General features: G+C 38.1%; 1 protein-coding gene across 1 annotated transcript in view; it reads left to right on the top strand.

The window, feature by feature from the left end:
• Positions 1 to 9,398: 9,398 nt before the first annotated feature.
• The window catches only part of bgnb (biglycan b), a 34,101-nt gene continuing 22,360 nt past the window's right edge, over positions 9,399 to 21,139 (top strand). Inside the window, exon 1 of the mRNA XM_073823386.1 lies at positions 9,399 to 9,606. The gene's annotated coding sequence lies outside the window, so the exon portion shown is untranslated. The remainder of the gene's footprint in view (positions 9,607 to 21,139) is intronic.

Here is a 21,139-nt window from a genome sequence, read left to right as displayed (position 1 = left end):
TCAAGACAGATGTCTAACGTCAATAGTTTCTTTAAAAACAAAAAAGAACAAAAGAATCTAAAAAAGTTATTGTTAGGTAAATCTTAAAGTAAGTCATGGGGAAAAAATGCGAAATTTTACTTATGTGAACAGAAAACTGGTTCTGGAAATGTGAGGCTGTTTCTTGTGTTCCATTTCTTGGAAAAATGCTAAAGTTTTGATAGCAAATGCAATATGCAAATGATTTTTTTTCTCTTATCTTATGTTTTTCATCACCATGTCCATTTAGGGGCTGTGTAGTAGGGGCTTCGTAGTGTAAAATCAACCTGAGTGAGATATAAGATGTAGATGAGTTTTTTTTTTTTTCACTGGAACAGATCTTGAGAAATTTCCTCAGTTGTCTTCTCACGTCAAAATCCACCAAGTTGACTAGAGTCGTGTGGATAACTTGTTGATTATTGAGATGTTTTTATCAGCTGTTTCGATGGCATCCATTCTCCACACAAGATCCATTGGTAATGAAGTGATGTGATATGCTCACATCATGGATGCCCTGAGGGTGAGTACATTTTCAGCAAATTTTCATTGTTGGGTGACATATTTCTGTAGCTACTTTACAAGCAGTGCTTCTAACGTGATTTTCTGTTAGCAGTACTTTTTTAAAATAATTTTGGATAACAAACATCTGCTTTTGCCTTACATGTAAATGTTGAAGCATACATTTAAATTATTCTTCAACATGGAAGTAAGCCTATGGATGAGACATCCAGTTCAAACAGTTTGCACTACAAACCAGTGTGCTCATAATTATGATAAAAAAATATTAAAATAATATGGTAAGACACACCAATTTGCAATATTAGGCAGCAAAGCAAGTTTTGTATAGCTAAATATAGCTGGACACAGATGAGACTGGAAGCTACACCCATAAAATGTACAAATGGCCGCGCCCGCTCTTACTAGAAAAATAGGGTGGATACAGTATATAATAGTCAAAAGCATGTTCTACAAAAATAAAATGCAGGTCTAAATTAAACTTTTTCTAAAGGTGCATTATGTAGGCCAGGGGTGCCCAACCCTGTTCCTGGAGATCTACCTACCTGCAGACTTTAGTTCCAGCCCTGCTCCTACACAGCTGTCTTTAATTATCAAGTGCTACCTAAGAGGTTAATTAGCTGGTTCAGGTGTGATTGATCAGGGTTGGAGCTGAACTTTGTGGGATGGTAGATCTCCAGGAACAGGGTTGGGCACCCTTGATGTAGGCTAATATTGGCAGCTAGTGGTTGAAATGGGTACTGCAATCCTAATTCAAAATATTGTTTCTCCCTCCCCCTCCTCCTCCATCTCAACGCTCACGTGGGTTGCCAGATTGAGCCCACCCAAAAGGAATGAGCGCAATAGAGTTTTCATGAAGCATCATCAATCGGTCATATTGGTGGCAATGAACATAAACAATGCCACTTTGTAACAGATCTAGTAAGCTGTTACCTGTTTTCTGTATTTTAAGTTGTAATTTTACTCCCGATCACGATCACTCCCTTTGAACTACTTTAAAGTTGCAGATGATCTTGGACTTTAGCCTTTCATCTGCCTAACTTCTCCAACGATGTGATGAACCGAGGACATTTATGGTAACTCAGGGCTGTAACGCCGGTTGGACATTTAAAAGGCTTTTGCCACTAAGTACGAATGAACTGATTACACCATTGCATATGGTCTAGATGTTATGATGTTGAATGTTGAAGTTGTATGCTCTGCTTGGAAGTACGAACGAACTGATCACACTATTGCATATGGTCCAGATGTTGTGATGTTCAATGTTGAAGTTGTATGCTCTTCTTAAAAAATATAATGTGATGTTTGATGGTGATTGATCCCCCTTCTCTTTCTTATGTAAGGTTCAGTATTGGTAACTGTTACAACTTAACCGAACAAAACTCGAATATTTTGCCAAGTATTACTGCTGAAAATGGTCAATTATTGTCATGTTTTGGGATGTACTAATCGGACCAGAAAAAAAACATTTGGAGTACTACAGACTGCCAAAAGTTATAACAAATCAAGGAGAAGAGTTTAAGAAACTGTCTGAGAAACAAAAGCCATTTGTGGTTTGCCAAACTGAACCTGGATTTCCAGGGCAAAAATCTTGGCAACATTCGTGTTTGTTCTTATCATTTCTGGTCAGGTAGGTGAAAAATTAGGCTAATATTTTAATTAATACTGCTCGTACATATCTTTACCACCTGTTAACTTTAGTTTGTCAAAATATTGCGCCCTTTCCTGCTTACTAAGTCCTTCTCCATATGATTTTGCAATTTCCACGTTTTTTTCCCCGTGGTTTAGACAGTATAAATTAGTGGAACAACATATTAAAGGGGTCATCGGATGCCCATTTTCCACAAGTTGATATAATTCTTTAGGGTCTTAATGAGAAGTCTATAACATACTTTAGTTAAAATTTCTCAGTGGTAGTGTAAAAAACTCTCTTTTTACCTTGTCAAAATCAGCCCATTTTAGAGCGAGCTATTCTGTTGTATGTTCCTTTAAATGCTAATGAGCTCTTCTCGCCCTGCCCCTCTCTGCAATGGGATGAGGAGCCGTAATGTTTACTTTAGCCGCGTTTAGCTGCAAAACTGGCTAACCAACACATTATTAAGAAAGGCCATTTGCAAAGATGCATAAAAAACCATTATACTCACTTCTGCTGTGGGTGAAGCTGCATCACGAATGATTCACACGAACATAGACGCATATGTAGATCGGGATCTGCGCTTCCCTTTTAAAAGCAAAAGTAACGTTAATCCTCTGTATATTCAGCAGCTCAGATGTCAGGAGTAAATGACTACTGCTATGTTCATTATTACATCCAACACCTCAATCATTCAATCACTCGAGTCGACACAATGGCGATCGGACTCGGACTGTTTCAGCTCGGTGAGGGCGCATTTTGGAAGTTCCAACCCACAGGCACCACTTAAGTCCACTGTACGGAGAAATTCCTGAAATGTTTTCCTCACAAAACTTAATTTCTTTACGACTGAAGAAAGAAGGACATGAACATCTTGGATGACAAGGGGGTGAGTACATTAACAGTACATTTTTGTTCTGGAAGTGAACTAATCTTTTACAGTAAGTAGGTCTACAGTCAAAAAATCACATACAGCGCCTATAACTTTATAAGTTTAAAAAACTTTGTCCATCTGTGTTGTCCTCTTTCTCCTCTTGTCCTGTGACAGCAGCTTCCTGTGTTTGTTATTAGAGGAGCAAGAAGGGGGCAGCATCCCATAAACCCCCCTACTGGACAGTGAACCCAAGCATGGGGCATTCCATTACAAGTGAAGAGAGAATGGAAAGAGTGAGAAAAGGAGAGTGAGAAAAGAGAAAGCAAACAGTGTTCATGGTACAAGAATATGCACAGACATGTTCCTTACATTATTGCATTGCATCCATCCACAGTGTAGTTTTGCTGACCAGCTTCATATACAGTAGTAGGATCACACACACACAAAAAATGATAAACAGGACAGCTGACAGAAAGATATCATACTAAAAGACCTGTACATGATGGAACAGATGGGTGGAATTTCAGCTGTCACTTAAATTACGAAAAGTATCTGTATACTGTCATTGTAGCTCTTGTTTTAAAAAAACAATTAGTGCCCTTTAGCATCAGGAGGAGCGTGTTTTTCCTTGATCGTCTTCAGAAAATCTACCAGTTTCTGTTCTCATTCCTCCAGCTAGTCAGTGAGTGGGTGCTGGCAGTAGAATTAGCTAAATGCTGAAATGAATAACAGTGCAGGTTGCCAGTGGTAAATAGGAAACAGACCTGAATCACAGCATCATTATGAGCTAAACGGTGCTTTCTATAGCTCAGCATTACATGAATTAAATGAGCATATCCATAAATCATGATGAAGAAAAATAGTACTCTTCATATTGAATTATGTAGCTCTCTACTGTCGAACGTAAGGATACATTTTAATGTAATCACGATGTCCCCTTGCAGTCTAACATCCTGCATGGAGCTTTCTCTGTGCATCTGAGTGAATCTCTTTATTGCTACAGTAGACCGTCTCCTCAGAAAGTGCTATACTTATGAAGCCACAACTATGTGTATCTCTACAACCTCAAACATGGGAGTAAAATACTAGTTACACTGAGTAACAGTGTTAGAGAGCTGCTCAAACTGGACAGAGTATCAATGAGAAATACCTGAGAGAACAAAAAAAGAGAAGTTTGACCCTTTGACATGTCAATAAGATTATACTTGTTTTTAATAATGCATTGCATTTTTCCCTTCATCAGCTTGTTAAAAAAGGCAGGTATTTGCTCTAAACTTCAAAGACATTAAGTTTCTTATGAAATAGGTTTTGACAAGCAAAACTGATATTAACACCTAATGATTAATTTAATCTTGGATGAATTTCAGGCACCCCCTTGTCAAAAAATCCCATTGGAATTTCAGATTATCCTATAGGATCTTAGTGGATTCTTAGAATCCTATTGGACTTTACAATTTATTTTAATGGAATTTCACTTTGTCCTGTAGAATTTTATTGGATTCTTAGAATCCTATTGGACATTCTGATTAATTCTAATGGAATTTCACTTTGTCCTGTAGAATTTTATTGGATTCTTAGAATCCTATTGGACATTCTGATTTATTCTAATGGAATTTCACTTTGTCCTGTAGGATTTTATTTGGTTCTCAAAATCCTATTGGATATTACAATTCATTTTAATGGGATTTCAGTTTGTCCTGTAGGATTTTATTGGATTCTTAGAATCCTTTAGGACACTCTGAACTATTCTAATGGAATTTCACTTTGTCCTATAGGATTTTATTTGATTCTTAAAATCCTATTGGACATTACTTTTTGTTTTAATGGAATTTCACTTTGTCCTGTAGGAATTTATTTGATTCTTAGAATCCCATTGGACATCACGATTTATTGTAATTGAGTTTCACTTTGTCCTGTAGGATTTTACTTGATTTTTAGAATCTTATTGGACAGTATTTTATTTAATGGGATTTCACTTTGTCCTGTAGAATCTTTTATTGATTCATATAATCTTATTGGTTATTGTCATTTTTAAATGAAATATCACTTTGTCCTGTATGATCTTATTTTTATTTTTTTATTTTTTTGTTGATTAATTACTTTTAAATTTTACTTTTTTAGAGTAACACTGCATGTTTGTGTGCACCTGTAACCCACAATAAATTGCAGCCTATATGAATACACACAAATATAAACACATAATATGTATTTATTGAAATTCATAATATTAAAGAATTCACAGAAACACGAACATCTATATATGGTGCGGCCCCTTTAAGGAATCCGAACGTAGCGCGCCTGCAACTGTAGCGCGCATCATTTTAAAATAACGGTCAAAGAGGAAAAGCAGCAAGTGATTAGCGGTGTTTAACTTGTTCAAATTTGATTTCAAGGACGCCAAAAATGATGAAATAGTAACATTTATCTGGTCTGCATCCTAAACCAACAAATTTGGGTGGTCTTGGTGAGTTGTTGAACTCGTGTTTGATTGTATCTGCTGATTAGCACAGGAGTCTGCAGTTAACGTTACGTGTCAAAAGCTATGAATCTGTAACTGGTATTATAAACGATAGTCATAACGTTATATGTTTATGGTACTAATTTTCATTGTATAAAACATTGGAGTAGTGACTATTCTGCCACCATTTGTAGCTGTTTTAATTAATATTGTGCTTTACGGCTTTGTAGCGTCACTATACTTTAAGTGCAAATAGCGCACGTTGTTGGCAGAAGCTGCTGGTGTGTGATTAGGCTAGTGAACACTATAAAAGACAGCAGTCTTAATTTCTTCCTTTTCAAATGTTTTAATAAAAATGAAGGAAATAATGTTGTGATGTCTATTTGCTTTGTCTTGAGAACAACAATGTTGTTATTTTTCTTGTGAAGAAAAAAATAGATCAGTGGTTACTAACGTTACAGAAAAAAGACATTTAGATTTAGGATTTAATTATTTTAGATTTAATCCTAACTATTATTAACTAATCATCCAGCCCAGGTGAATTTGCTAAATTAAACTACTACTAATTTAGACTGTGCTTTGTTTCTTTTGTTTGGTTATGTTATTTATTTATTGTCACAGTAAAGTGTTATTTTTCATTTCAACTTCTGGTGTCCTCTAATTTTTATATCTACCTCCCTCACTCAAGTCTAGACCTGGTCCAGTGAAGTATTTGCATTGAAGGACAGTGCTACTGTGTGTGTGTGTGTGTGTGTGTGTGAGAGAGAGAGAGAGAGAGAGAGAGAGAGAGTGTGTGTGTTTGTGTGTGTGTGTGTGTGTGTGTGTGTGTGTGTGTGTGTGTGTGTGTGTGTGTGTGTGTGTGTTTGCACTAAGGCTGTGTGCTGCACAAATCAGCTCACAATGTTGTTTACAATGTTAGTGAACAAGGTGATGTAAACAGCAAACTGCAAGCACTATTTGATAGTAAAACAAAAACAGTGAAAAGTGCACTTCTAGATTACAAAAAGAACAGGCATCCAATTTGATCCCATAAAAATCCCATAGAAACCATCCTACTGAATATTTATGTCTTGACAAAAAATCCTAAAGGATTCAAATAAGAATTTTGTACAGGATTCTTATTGGAATTTCTATCATATTTTGGAACCATTCCTATAGGATTTCAATAGGAATATTCTTATAAAAAATAAATATTCTGTAGGATCATTCTTAAAGGATTTTTATGGGATCAAATTGGATGCTTGTTCATGTCTTTATGGGAACTTTTTTTTAATCTAAATGTGCTCTTTTCCACTTCTTGTTTTGCTAACAGATAGTACTTGCAGTTTGTGGTTTACATTGCCTTGATGTAGACGTTGTTCATTGTCTGTTGCTTATCAAAAAATCCTAAAGGATTCTGATAAACTTGTACAGGATTGTTATTGGACTTTCTATCATATTTTGGAACCATTTCTATAGGATTTGATATGAATAGTCTTAAAACAGGATCCCCTTAAAATCCTGTAGAAACTATCCTACAGGATATGTATGTCTTGTCCTATAAGAAAATCCTATAAGACAATTCCTAATGGAATCCTTTAGGAACGGTTCCAAAATATGATAGAAATTCTGATTTGAATCCTGTAGAAGATTCCTAGTGGAATCCTTTAGGATTTGTAGAGGATTCCTATTTGAATGTATATTAAGGTGAGTTAAAGTAAACTGCAAGACACTAAACTAATATAAACAATAAAAAAGTGTACCTTTTAGGATTCTTCAAAATTTTTGAAAGATGCTTTAAAAGAAAACCCATTAAAATCCCATAGAAATTATCCTACAGGATATTTATGGCTTGTATAAGAAAATCCTATTAGACAATTCCTAATGGAATCCTTTAGGAACGGTTCCAAAATATGATAGAAATTCTAACTGGAATCCTATAGAGAATTCCTATTGAAATCCTATAGGATTTTTTGACAAGGGCCTTTAGGTGTTACATTCCTCAAAGTTAAACCTGTCTGATTGATAATTATCTGTGCCCACAAAACATCCTCTTGATCTATAACAGTTTTACTGTTGATTGTTAAGACAAGGTTCTATTGTGATTATTATTAAAATTATAAAATTAAAACAGTTTTTGTTAAATTAAATGAAAAACATATAGTCCATTTTACAGAATTGGTGCAAACTGCTGTTAAACAGCCAAAAAACACATTGGTGAGTAGATAGACCCTATCATTTTGAGGTAAATGTGTTCAAAAGTATGAAAAATCTGTGTGTAACTTTAAAGAATGTCACTACTGAACACCATTTTTCTCCAATTAAACATTTTTTGGGGAGTTATTCCTTAACATTTAGTTTTTGTATGTGTACAACTGTTCAGATCTGTGCTAGCTAACCATGTGCTGATTAGCATCTTTGAGCTAGCTTCAAAAGTATCTAAAATTGTCACTACTAAAACATTTGGTGGCGTTTTGTAGTGACATCATTGTTTTTTGGGTGTTATACCATATAATTGTCAGTACCGAAACAGTCACGCCTGAAACATTTGGTGAAGTTTGGGTAGTGGCTTCTTTGTTTTTTGGGTGTTATATCATATATTTGTCACTATCGTAACAGTCACGCCTGAAACATTTGGTGAAGTTTGGGTAGTGGCATCTTTGTTTTTTTGGGTGTTATACCATATATTTGTCAGTACCGAAACAGTCACGCCTGAAACATTTGGTGAAGTTTGGGTAGTGGCATCTTTGTTTTTTTTTGTTATCCCATAAAATTCATGACCGAAATATGTCATCATTGTTTCAGTAGTGACAAAAGGAAACAGTTAATCCTTTATTAGGGAGAAATAAACAAGATTTTACTACAGTTATGCACATTTTTAGTATTTTAGTATGTTTTAGTAGTGCTTTAGTATGTGAGTTAAAATTCTGTAATGTGATGTAATTATTGTCACTATCGAAAATGTGCAGTCACGACCAAAACGGGATGTTTTGTCAAAAATAAAGTATAATGAATTATTAGCTAAGATGTTTTAGAGTTTTAGATTTAATGTATATTCAAACTAATGACTCGATCCTTAACTTTGAAATCAGTATGATCAACTTTTTGCCTTTAACAAAAAAAAAAAAAAATGTATTCAAACAACAAAACTCATGAATCACACTTGAAATAATGTTAAATGTAACTGTTATTGATTAACCTATGACAAACTGTTAATAAAATAGCAAATATATATATATTTACAATGTAGCTGTAAGCAAAATCTTAGTAGATCAATACACTTCTAATTAAAATATAGGCTATTTTAATGTGTTTTGGTAGTGACAAATTTGGAGAGAAGATAATTTATTCCAAAACTTTCTGAAAATACAACTTAAGTGTTAACTGCACAATTGCTAGAAATGTGTACCTTGGATATTATACAGTTTGCATACGTAATTTTTTTTTTTTGAAAAAAGACGTTTCCAACTTTGCTTTTAGACCAATTCTGTAGAATGGCCGTATAGCCTACAATGTTTTCGTAATTTTCATTTGGTAAAGTTTCCCATTTGGAAGCTAAATAAGTTAAAAGTATGAAAGTTGTCTACAAAATATAACAACATTAATTAATTGTGATTACAATAAACTAGCAAACGGTATTTTGGTGGAAACTTGACAGTCACCATGGTGACGTTTTTAGTCAGAGAGTCAAAGCGGGAATTTAATATCCACGTTCTGACAAACCCCTTCGTTTGCTTGACTGCGCTTTAAAATGTGTAGAAACTCATTAAACCACGGACCTTTAACCCTGTCAGAAATCATTTCATTAATGTGTTGTGCAATAAGCAGCCTGCTACACACTATTGAGTGCGCATCACTGTATGAGAGCGACCGGTTGGCTGAAGTTGTGGCACTGACTGTTCAACCCACCCAAACCCGCGCGTCTGTGTGAGCCCATTTCCTCCGCGTGTAAACCGGTCTAGCTCTCCGCCTCACTGACAGATACAGACTTGATGACCCGTGGGAGTTAGTTAAGATAGTTAAAACTAGGAGACCAAGTCACGCCGAAGAGAACATATAACAAACGCTGAAGGTAGGCTAAATACGGTCGCGGGAGCTCAGTGTGGAAATATTGCAGCCCAAATTAAGGTAAGTGTTTTTTATTATTATTATTATTATTATTATTATTATAATTTTGCGTTTTTTGGATATATATAAATTTTTTATTCATTTTCTTGCTACTTACCCATTTTTGCATGGCTTGAATTTGCATACTGAACTTTTTTTTACAGGCTAAGTATATAAAGTTTCTGGACTACTTCAGCTTTAGTGAACATTAAAACTTATGAAACCAAGGACTTGTGAAACCTTCTCAGTTTAGATTTATGCATGTGCAAACTTGCTCTCTGTTTATTCAGATGCATAGAGGAAAAAGTTGTGCAGATATTGATGTGCTAAATGATGTCCTGTGCTTGGGTGGTTATGTTTATATCCATGAAAGAGTTTTAGTTTATAAAGACATAGGAAAAATCTAAAGAAACAAGCAAAGATATACTCAGAATTAGACAATGTTGCTTTACATTTTTCTTCTGTCTGCTTATCAGTTTAATTTTTTTTAGTGGTAATTCCAATTTCTTGCTATTCAGACATTTTAATATTCCTCTTCCTACCTTAAATGTATTCAAACAGAAGTTACTTTATGTCATAATCTATCTATCTATCTATCTATCTATCTATCTATCTATCTATCTATCTATCTATCTATCTATCTATCTATCTATCTATCTATCTGTATATCTGTATATCTGTATATCTATCTGTCTAGAACCATAGGTCCATATGGCAATTCAAATTTTTTGCTATTCAGACATTTTAATATTCCTCTTCCTACCGTAAATTTATAAAAAAAAATCTAAATTATTCAGAATCTATCTATCTATCTATCTATCTATCTATCTATCTATCTATCTATCTATCTATCTATCTATCTATCTATCTATCTATCTGTCTGTCTGTCTGTCTGTCTGTCTGTCTGTAAAAATATAGGTCCATATGAGAACACTATTTAATAAAGTTTTTTTCCCCTTTAAAGCCATGATTACATACTACCACCTAATAAAGGTGCATGATGCCCCTATAAAACAAAAAAATCATGTCCTTTTGGGTCTGATTTGCAGTGGGTTTATTTACAATTTTTATTATTCCTCACGTTTAAAAGGACATATTTCAGGGCATCTCTGTTCATTTCCATCATTTCATATACCCTTAAATTTTCTTTTTCTATCTCAGAATTGCCTGTATATAAAATTTTGGAAATGTCCCATTTATTTTCAAAAAATACTGTTTCACACTCAATATACCTCTTTAACAACCAGCTCTGTTGATCAAGTCTGCCTTCACTCTTTGTTGTGCCAGTCGCCACATTCATGCAGAGCAGTAATAGACATTGCCAGGCAGAAGCTTTTTTAGGGACTGAAGTTAACAAATTATAGTCAAGCCAGCAGTTAATTCCTGCCAAGCGCACACAGAGCCCAGAACCACCCAATGGTTTGTCAGGAGAGAAAGTGAGAGAGAGGAAAGTAAGTAGCCTCTACATGTGTGCATGCAACAGACAAAACGCCTCAATTTAGATGATTAACTTTATTCGTGAGAACACATTACATTGTAAATCTTCATATATTTGATTGGTGATGTCAGACTTTTATTGGCTGTTGAACATTGAAAGCAAGTGTGTCATTGAACTTTCAATCAGACCACATTTAATATGTCAAAGCTGTTGTTTTGAAAGAATTTCTTCTTTCTAATTAATGTGACAAACCACAGATTCACTGAGGTCATGAGTTCATTGGCTCCCACGGTTAGTGCAGCAAACTGAACAACTTCCTCCTCCCAACTTTGGTATGTCAGTTAGGAAAGTTCCATAATTTAACTTTCAACAGTCAGCTTCTTATGGTCACTTGAAGATCTAGAAAAAATACTTTTCTTCCAAAGAAGTGTTTCCCAGCATTTTTGTCATGATCTGGGCTGTGGGGCTTCCCTCAACCACCTGAGGTCGCTGTTTTGACTACACTCCCTTGATTTGTACACCTGTTTGTCATTAGCAATCATTTACCTCTCATCCTGGCTGCATTGTCTCCTCTGCATTGTCTTCCGTATGGTTTGTTTCTGTGTATTTTGTATTCTAGATCTTGGCTCTTGACCGTGTTGCTTGTTTTGTTCAGTTTATGTTTGAGTTAATGTTTGATTGTGCCGTGTTGGCCTTTTTTGTTAATGTTTATTTGTGTTTTGTTTAATTAAAACTATTTTCCCTGCATCTGGACCCAGACCTTTCCTCTCAAACGTGACAATTTTAGTCTTATGTACCGCCACAGCTCCAGAAACCAGAAATACTGTGGGTAAATAGCAGACTCGCTAATGCTGTGTTCTATTTACCTCAGAAGTCGGATGTCGGAGCTGGGAATGACGTCACACCCGAGTTGACTGCATTCCAGAAAAATCAGACAACCAAGATGGACACTTCAGTTGTTAGAAATACCATTTGATAAAAAGCAGGAAAAAAAGCTGTATTTTTCACAGATGATGCTGAAGTGTCATGTCCACAGATAGAAGTTGGATAGTACACTCTTAAAAATAAAGGTGCTTTAAAAGGTTCTTCACAGCGATGCCATAGAAGAACCATTTTGGGTTCCACAAAGAACCATTCAGTCAACGGTTCTTTAAAGAACCATCTCTTTCTTACCTTTGTATAATCTAAAAAAATATATTTCGTCACAAAGAACCTTTTGTGAAACAGAAAGTTTCTTCAGATATTAAAAGTTCTTTATGGAACCATTTAAACAAAAAATGTTCTTCCGTGGTAACGTGAAGCACCTTTATATTACTCACTGTGTGAGTTTATTGGGACTTAGACAAACAGAAGTGTCTAAGTCTACTGTTTAACTTAAGTTAATCCACTGAAAAGCCATTTTGCATTCCAAAGTCAGGGTTCATGCAGTTCCTCAGAGTTTCCGAGTTGGCATTCTAGTTAAAAGTTAAGTCCTATACTGGCAACTCAGAATTTCCTCCTTTGTACAAATTGAACACACCATCAGTACCACTTTTTTTGCTATGAGTGTTATCAGTGCACATTTGTAGACCTTAAATGCATTGTGCATATTATGTGTTCATTCCATCCACCTTTTAATTATTAATTAAAATTAATTACATTTTATGGGTGTGTCTTCCAGTCTCATCCGCTTCCAGCTATTTTTAGCTGTACAAAACAGCTCGTTTTGCTGCTTGATATTGCAAATTGGTGTGTCTTACCGTATTATTTGATTGTATTATCTTAATTATGGACACACTGGTTTGTAGAGCAAACAGTTTGACCGTTTACTGCATGCTGTTATTATTCTTGTTATTTCCCTATAGCAGATAATGAAGCGGACATCCCATAGACTTACTTCCACATTGAGGAAAAGGGTAGATAAAAAAAGAAAAAGAATGGCGATTAACCTCAATTAGTTGTTTTTAATAAGGCAGCGTCACACATAACTTTTTAAACAGTGTCTACTTTGTTGGTTTCTGCTATGCCAACATAGTGGTGCTTTATTTCTAAATAAAACACCAAATCATTTGAACAATTCATTGAGTTACTCATGAAAAATGTCACTAGTTGCTTTCTGTGAGAAAAAAGTCACTGACAAATCTCCAGCACTAATGCACTGTCACGGGTGAGAGAGAGGAGGTCTGGGTCCAAGTGCGGGGAATAGAATTTATTAACAAAAACACAACTAAACAAACAAAAACCAAACCAAAAGGCCAACACGGCACAACACGACTTGAACAATAAAAACATAAACTTCAGGAACGAGAATCATTGAGAACAAACCACACAGAAGACAGGTTACAGGAAACAATGCAGACTCACAAGAGTGGTGGGAGAGTGGAGATTATAAAGTCTGTGGTGATAGTGAACAGCTGTGGAGGAAACGAGTGTCATAATTAAAGACAACAAGACAGGTGTAGACAATCAGGGAAGTGCAGTGCAAGATGAAGGGAAACGGCGACCTCAGGTGGCTGAGGGAAAACCCGCAGCCCAGAGTCATGACAGTACCCCTCCCCTACGGAACGGCTTCCAGACGTTCCCTGAGGCCAAAACAAGTCTGGAGGGAGGTGGAACGGGGGACTGGTGAAACAGGGGGAGGGATGGCGGGCCAGGCCCGTGCAGTGGAGGAACGTGAGTTGGCTTCGCCGCCAGAGGAACGTCAGTCGCCAGAGGAACATCAGCGGGCAACGCTGCCAGAGGAACACGAGCCGGCATAGCCGCCAGAGGAATGTGAGCTGTCATAGCCGCCAGAGGAACGCCAGCAGTCACCGCCGCGTCCGAAACAGAGAGAGCGGTCACCGCCGCGTCCGAAACAGAGAGAGCGGTCACCGCCGCGTCAGGAACAGAGAGAGCGGTCACCGCCGCGTCCGAAACAGAGAGAGCGGTCACCGCCGCGTCCGAAACAGAGAGAGTGCGGTCACCGGCACGTCAGGAACAGAGAGCGCGGTCACCGCCGCATCAGGAACAGAGAGCGCGGTCACCGCCGCGTCAGGAACAGAGAGAGCGGTCACCGCCGCATCAGGAACAGAGAGAGCGGTCACCGCCGCGTCAGGAACAGAGAGAGCGGTCACCGCCGCATCCGAAACAGAGAGAGGGGTCACCGCCGCGTCAGGAACAGAGAGAGCGGTCACCGCCGCGTCAGGAACAGAGAGAGCGGTCACCGCCTCGTCCGGCACTGAGAAAGCGGTCACCGCCGCGTCAGGAACAGAGAGAGCGGTCACCGCCGCGTCAGGAACAGAGAGAGCGGTCACCGCCGCGTCCGAAACAGAGAGAGCGGTCACCGCCGCGTCCGAAACAGAGAGAGCGGTCACCGCTGCGTCCGAAACAGAACGGAGATAACGGTCGCCGCTGCATCAGGAACGGAGATAACAGTCGACGCCGCATCAGGAACGGAGATAGCGGTCGACGCCGCATCAGGAACGGAGATAGCGGTCGACGCCGCATCAGGAACGGAGATAGCGGTCGCCGCCGCGTCAGGAACAGAGAAAACGGTCGCCGCCGCATCAGGAACAGAGATAGCGGTCGCCGCCGCATCAGGAACAGAGATAGCGGTCGCTGCCGCATCAGGAACAGAGAGCGCAGTCGCCTCTGCGTCAGGAACAGAGAGCGCAGTCGCCTCTGCGTCAGGAACAGAGAGCGCAGTCGCCTTTGCGTCAGGAACAGAGAGCGCAGTCGCCTCTGCGTCAGGAACAGAGAGCGCAGTCGCCTCTGCGTCAGGAACAGAGAGCGCAGTCGCCTTTGCGTCAGGAACAGAGAGCGCAGTCGCCTCTGCGTCAGGAACAGAGAGCGCAGTCGCCTCTGCGTCAGGAACAGAGAGCGCAGTCGCCTCTGCGTCAGGAACAGAGAGCGCAGTCGCCTTTGCGTCAGGAACAGAGAGCGCAGCCGCCTCTGCGTCAGGAACAGAGAGCGCAGTCGCCTCTGCGTCAGGAACAGAGAGCGCAGTCGCCTCTGCGTCAGGAACAGAGAGCGCAGTCGCCTCTGCGTCAGGAACAGAGAGCGCAGTCGCCTTTGCGTCAGGAACAGAGAGCGCAGCCGCCTCTGCGTCAGGAACAGAGAGCGCAGTCGTCTCCGCGTCAGGAACAGAGAGCGCAGTCGCCTCTGCGTCAGGAACAGAGAGCGCAGTCGCCTCTGCGTCAGGAACAGAGAGCGCAGCCGCCTCTGCGTCAGGAACAGAGAGCGCAGTCGCCTCTGCGTCAGGAACAGAGAGCGCAGTCGCCTCTGCGTCAGGAACAGAGAGCGCAGTCGCCTTTGCGTCAGGAACAGAGAGCGCAGCCGCCTCTGCGTCAGGAACAGAGAGCGCAGTTGTCTCCGCGTCAGGAACAGAGCAAGTGGAAGCCGCCGCCTTCCCACGAAACTCCGTCTCCACCCCCACCGCAAAGAAGGGGCGCCTTCGCATAGCCTCAGCGACAAGGGCATCCATCGGCAGGCAGGCGTAGATATACTGAAAGCGCGCGGCCGATGCGGCCTCAAAAGACATCCCCTCCGTCTTGGGAGCAGAGGGAATGGTCGCCGCCTCAAAAAAAAATTCTTCCCCGCTGGACCCATTAAAGGAGTCTGCATTCTGTCACGGGTGAAAGAATGATGGTCTGGGTCCAAGTGCGAGGAATAGAATTTATTAACAAAAACACAACTAAACAAACAAAAACCAAACCAAAAGGCCAACACGGCACAACACGACTTGAACAATAAAAACATAAACTTCAGGAACGAGAATCATTGAGAACAAACCACACAGAAGACAGGTTACAGGAAACAATGCAGACTCACAAGAGTGGTGGGAGAGTGGAGATTATAAAGTCTGTGGTGATAGTGAACAGCTGTGGAGGAAACGAGTGTCATAATTAAAGACAACAAGACAGGTGTAGACAATCAGGGAAGTGCAGTGCAAGATGAAGGGAAACGGCGACCTCAGGTGGCTGAGGGAAAACCCGCAGCCCAGACATGCACAGACTGTCAGTAAAAAGTTCTAGTGTTGTTGAGCTTTGTATCAGCACTCTTGATATCATGATATCTTGATATCATGATATCTTGATATCATGATATTAGTGTTTCTGTTGGTTACACTTTATTTTAAGGTGTTCTTTTTACAGTGTAATTATAGAACTTTTTCCTGAGTACACGATGAAGAATTCTAAAGTCAGATTGGATGCTCTTCTGTTCTGGTCTCCATCGGAACCCATTCAAATAGCACCTATCTCTTTTTAATGTAGCTAACGCCGGCAGCTTCATGACATCTACACACTCACTGAACTTTGAGGAGTGAGGCACTGACAAATGACGGTCATTGCAGCATTACAAAAAGTGATGGCGCTATGGAGTCTATACATTTAAGTGCTGAGTAATATTAATGAACTACTCCTGCTTACTATAAAGTTAGGGTTAGGGTTTGACTTAGGGTTACTTGCATGTAATTATGCATAGTTTATTATAATAGTAAGTACATGCAACGTGTAACAAGGGCACCTTAAAATAAAGTGTTACCTTTTTTTTTAATCAGTCATTAGGTTTTTAATTAAATTTTAATATGACTTTTGCCATTATTTAAAGGAGAAATTCACTTTTACAGATAATTTACTCTAATATACCACCTTATCACACAAGATCTTTCTTCAGTCGTAAAGAAATTGCTTTTTGAGGAAAACATTTTAGGAATGTTCTCCATATAGTGGACTTCTATGGTGCCCCCGAGTTTGAACTTCCAAAATGCAGTTTAAATGCAGCTTCAAAGGGCTCTAAACGATCCCAGCTGAGGAAGAAGGGTCTTATCTAGCGAAACGTTAATTAAAATATATATTTTTTCAATTTATATACCCTTTAACCACAAATGCTCGTCTTGTCTAGCTCTGCGTGAATTCTGTCTGTTCTGGTTCAATACAGTTAAGATATGTTTAAAAACTCCCATCTCATTTTCTCAAAATCGTCCTACATCACAGTTTTATCTTTTTTTGTAAAGAGTGTTTGACCCTCCTTGCGCGTTCACTTTGTAAACACTGTGTCGATACTTCTGCAGTGATGTAGGGCGATTTTATAGTTGGAGGAGAAAATTAAATGTGAGACATACCTTGTCTTGAACCGGAGTTCACACAGAACTAGACAAGACAAGCATTTGAGATTAAAAAGTATATAAATTGTAATTTTTTTTTAGAATTTTTTTTTAGACCCTTCTTCCTCGGCTGGGATTGTTTAGAGCCCTTTGAAGATGCAATTTAAACTGCATTTTGGAGGATTAAACTCGCGGACACCTTTGAAGTCCACTATATGGAGAAAAATCCTGAAATGTTTGCCTCCAAAAAAAAAAAAAAAAAAAATTCTTAACAGAATAGTTCTTTATATTTTATATTGTGCATATGTGTATATTGGCAAAAACAATTGATTTTTAAAATTACATTTTTTTAAAAATTGGTTATTGGCCATAATTTTGGAAAACATGAAAAAAATGATCTAATTGGTTATAATAACAGACCTTAATTAGGTTAGATATTGAATTTAGCACAGATGAAAACAAGACTGCGAGGGACAGAGGTCATACTTTATTTTAAAGACTTATTCTCACTATTAACTATCTTAGCATGCATATTATTTGTATATTGTCTGTTTATTAGAAGTTATAGGCACATATTAATGCCTTATTCTGCAAAACTATATTCTAAGTCCCTTAACCTGGTCCCATACTTTTACAATTATCTAACTAACTATTAATAAGCAGCAAATTAGGAGTTTACTAAAGGGGAAACTATGTGTTCCCTAATCTATAGTGTTACTGGGATAGATTTACATTCCAAGGTCCAACTTTTGAACTGTTTATGCACCCTTTTCTTCCTGTAAGAGTGGGTGAGGCCATTTGTAAATTTTGTGGGTGTGGCTTCCGGTCTCATCCACATCCAGCTATTTTAAGCTGGTATTTTTTGCTGGTTGATATTGCAAACTGGTCTGTCTTACCATATTATTTTAATTTATTATCTTAATTATGAACACACTGGTTTGTAGTGCAAACAGTTTTACTGTTTACTGCATGTTGTTATTCTTCTCCTTATTTCCATAAAGCAGATAATGAAAGATAATTATAATTATTTTACAGGATATGCACTTATGTTTACTTACAGAGTACTTATCTAAGAAGGTATCAGCTAACTAAGGGTTAGTTAGTACCTATACCCACTTACTAAAATTACTATAGGAACATGGTATGTACATGTGGAACAGGACGGCAAAACAGTGCTGCTGAGTTTTTTTTCTAAGGAAGACATTTTGTCAGCTGAACAATCTGTATGTTTGTTTAAAGAACAGTACAAACCATTGAACGCACTGGATTCCTGTCCTGCTCAGCATAATTTGAATTCCTGTCAAAAATGTAATATGGCACAATCTACTGAACTGTAGTATCCATTTTAGATTTAACAAAGCCACAGTCGAAACCTTTCTAATGATAACCGTCTAGTTATGAAACAAGTCTCTGTACTGTTTGCTTTTTACCAAAACATCCTGTGAAGAGGTCAGAAGCAGATGTTGATGGAGCACTCTTTCATATTTCTGCACTCTGATGTTTATTTCTTGTGATGTTTTCTCAGATGTTTTTATCTCGTCTTATTAACTCACTGTACACTGTAACTCAATTGCAGACATGCCATAGCCTTGGCTTTTAGCTTTTCAGCCATAAATGAGTCTTAAAAAGTTACAAATCTGACTTAAACACATGCCTCACAGTGTGGAGGGAAATTCCCCTTTTTGGCTAATGTGTGTGTTTTATCATTATTATTATTACAGTAATCACGGGAAACATGCTGCAGTGTTCAGAGAGATCTCTGTGTGGGCACTGCTCATTCTCTGTCATTTCTGGAAAGGCGTCTGCTGTGCGCTCTATTATTAAAATCTGACATTTAGTTAATTGCTGTCTGTCTTTTTCAGAAACGCTAGACTAGGTGGAGATTTAGACAGGAATTAATAGTTTTAATGAAGAGAAAGGACATGTATTGATGTCCAAGATCTAAATATTAAAGAGCATTGTTTCATAAGCTTATTAGACAAAAAAGAACGAAAGAAAAAAAAAACTCAACAGAAATCAGGCATACATTACCATTATACACTACCGTTCAAACGTTTGGGGTCAGTTTTTTTTTTAATTGTAAAGAAATTAACACTTTTTTTCGGCAAGGATGCATTAAATTTACCAAAAGTGACAGTAAAAACATTTATAATGTTACAAAATGTTTCTATTTCAAATTCATTTTTAAAGGAACACTCCGCTTTTTTTGGAAATAGGCTCATTCTCCAACTGATATCACTGCGCCTGCTTCGGCCACGTTACGGCAGCAAACTTCCTTGACTATTACAGCGGAGTGGGAGTGTAGTTCCTAATCTTATCGGCCTAGAAAATCGCATCTTTACATTTTCCACCGGTCTTAGTACACGATATAACTACAGAAGAGTCGAGTTTTAAATAGGACAAATACCGAAACTCGTTGGTCATTTTTGAACGGGATGCTATTGGTCTAATAGGATTCAATGATCTATGCTAAGCTATGCTAAAAGTGATATCGCCAGAACAGGAGAATGGCTGAATGGATTTCAAAACGGTAAAACTCAACTTATTAACTCGGGGGGAGTTGGAGAATGAGCCTATTTCCAAAAAAAGTGGAGTGTTCCTTTAAGTCTTCACTCTACAAGTTTTCACAATAATATTAAGCAATATTAACTGCTTTCAGCATTAATAATAAGAAATGTTTCTTAAGCACCAAATCAGCACATTAGAATGATTTCTGAAGGATCATGTGACACTGAAGACTGCTAAAAATTCAGCTTTACCATCACAATAATGTATTGCAATTTAAATAAGAAAACACAATATTTTACAATATTACTCTTTTTACTATATTTTTGATTTAAAAAAAAAAAAGAAAACCCCAAACCTTTGAACAATAGTGTACATTTTTAAAAAAGAAAATTTGTTAGTGCAAATAAAAATCTGTACTCTTGGTCCAACTGGATGACTAGAAAGCAGCCGGTCTTTATACAGACAAACAGTACATCTTCTTAGCTAAAAGAATACAGCACTTTCAATTCCACCTTGTTTTCTGCCATCACCAGCTGCTCTCTCATCTGTGCCTCCACTCTCTCTTAATTTCTCTCACGTGTTCATGTAACTCTAAGACTAACTGACATTTTGAGTGTTAGAAATAGCTGTCTGCGTTCCACATTGAGGAGTATGTGCTGTGTAATTAGCAGCAGAAGTGGTTGTTATGTCTAGGCCTTACCATTCCTCAAGTCACCGTTCTGGAGAGGACTGTGTCTTTAGACTGGAGTCGTAAGTACTGTGAGCTTTGGATTGTCCACTGATTTATTTGGCCAAGGCCGTGGGATAGGATTATCTTTGTATCAGCAATGTTTGTATGTTTTTGTCAAACGCAATGTCAAGATGTGTGTGGCTTTTACTTATTGGCTGCTTTCACACAGTCACTATTTAGGATTCACAGGTGTATTTACTAACAGATGTGTGTGACTCAGATCTTAAGTATGTAAGTCTGACAAAATTATAGGTCACAATTATGGCTCTGGTTCATTTTGAATCAGACTTTACCAAAAAATGACTCTTTGAGTGAGGAAGGGGTCACCGGATGCCCATTTTCCACAAGTTGATATGATTATTTAGGGTCTTAATGAAAAGTCTGTAACATACTTTGTTTAAAATTTCTCAATGGTAGTGTAAAACAACACCCTTTTTATCTTGTCAAAAACAGCTTTGCAAAAAAATGCTCTTCTGTGGGGTGATGAGTAGTTCTCTGACACTATTAAAGCCTGGAATACACTACGTGAATTTTGCCCCGATTTTCCACCGATTTACAGTCTGGAGAAGTTGAGCCTAGTTACTGAAAGTCAGAGCGAGTCTGCAAATTTGAGTTGACAGATTCCATAGAAAATCGCGTAGTGTATGATGGTCACAGACTCCGATTTTTTAGCTTCAGACTTTGATTCTGCATGAGTTTGTTGTGATCAGAACGACTTTAAAGTCTGATAGTGTATTATCCTTAGTTGTGTAGTGTATGCCATTTTTCCTCTTTCACTGTTTACAAAGTCGGTAAGTGTATTCCAGCCTTAACT

Source organism: Garra rufa, chromosome 18 (assembly GCF_049309525.1).
Source record: "Garra rufa chromosome 18, GarRuf1.0, whole genome shotgun sequence".
Classification (NCBI taxonomy): domain Eukaryota; kingdom Metazoa; phylum Chordata; class Actinopteri; order Cypriniformes; family Cyprinidae; genus Garra; species Garra rufa.
This window is presented reverse-complemented; position numbering and strand designations above follow the sequence as displayed.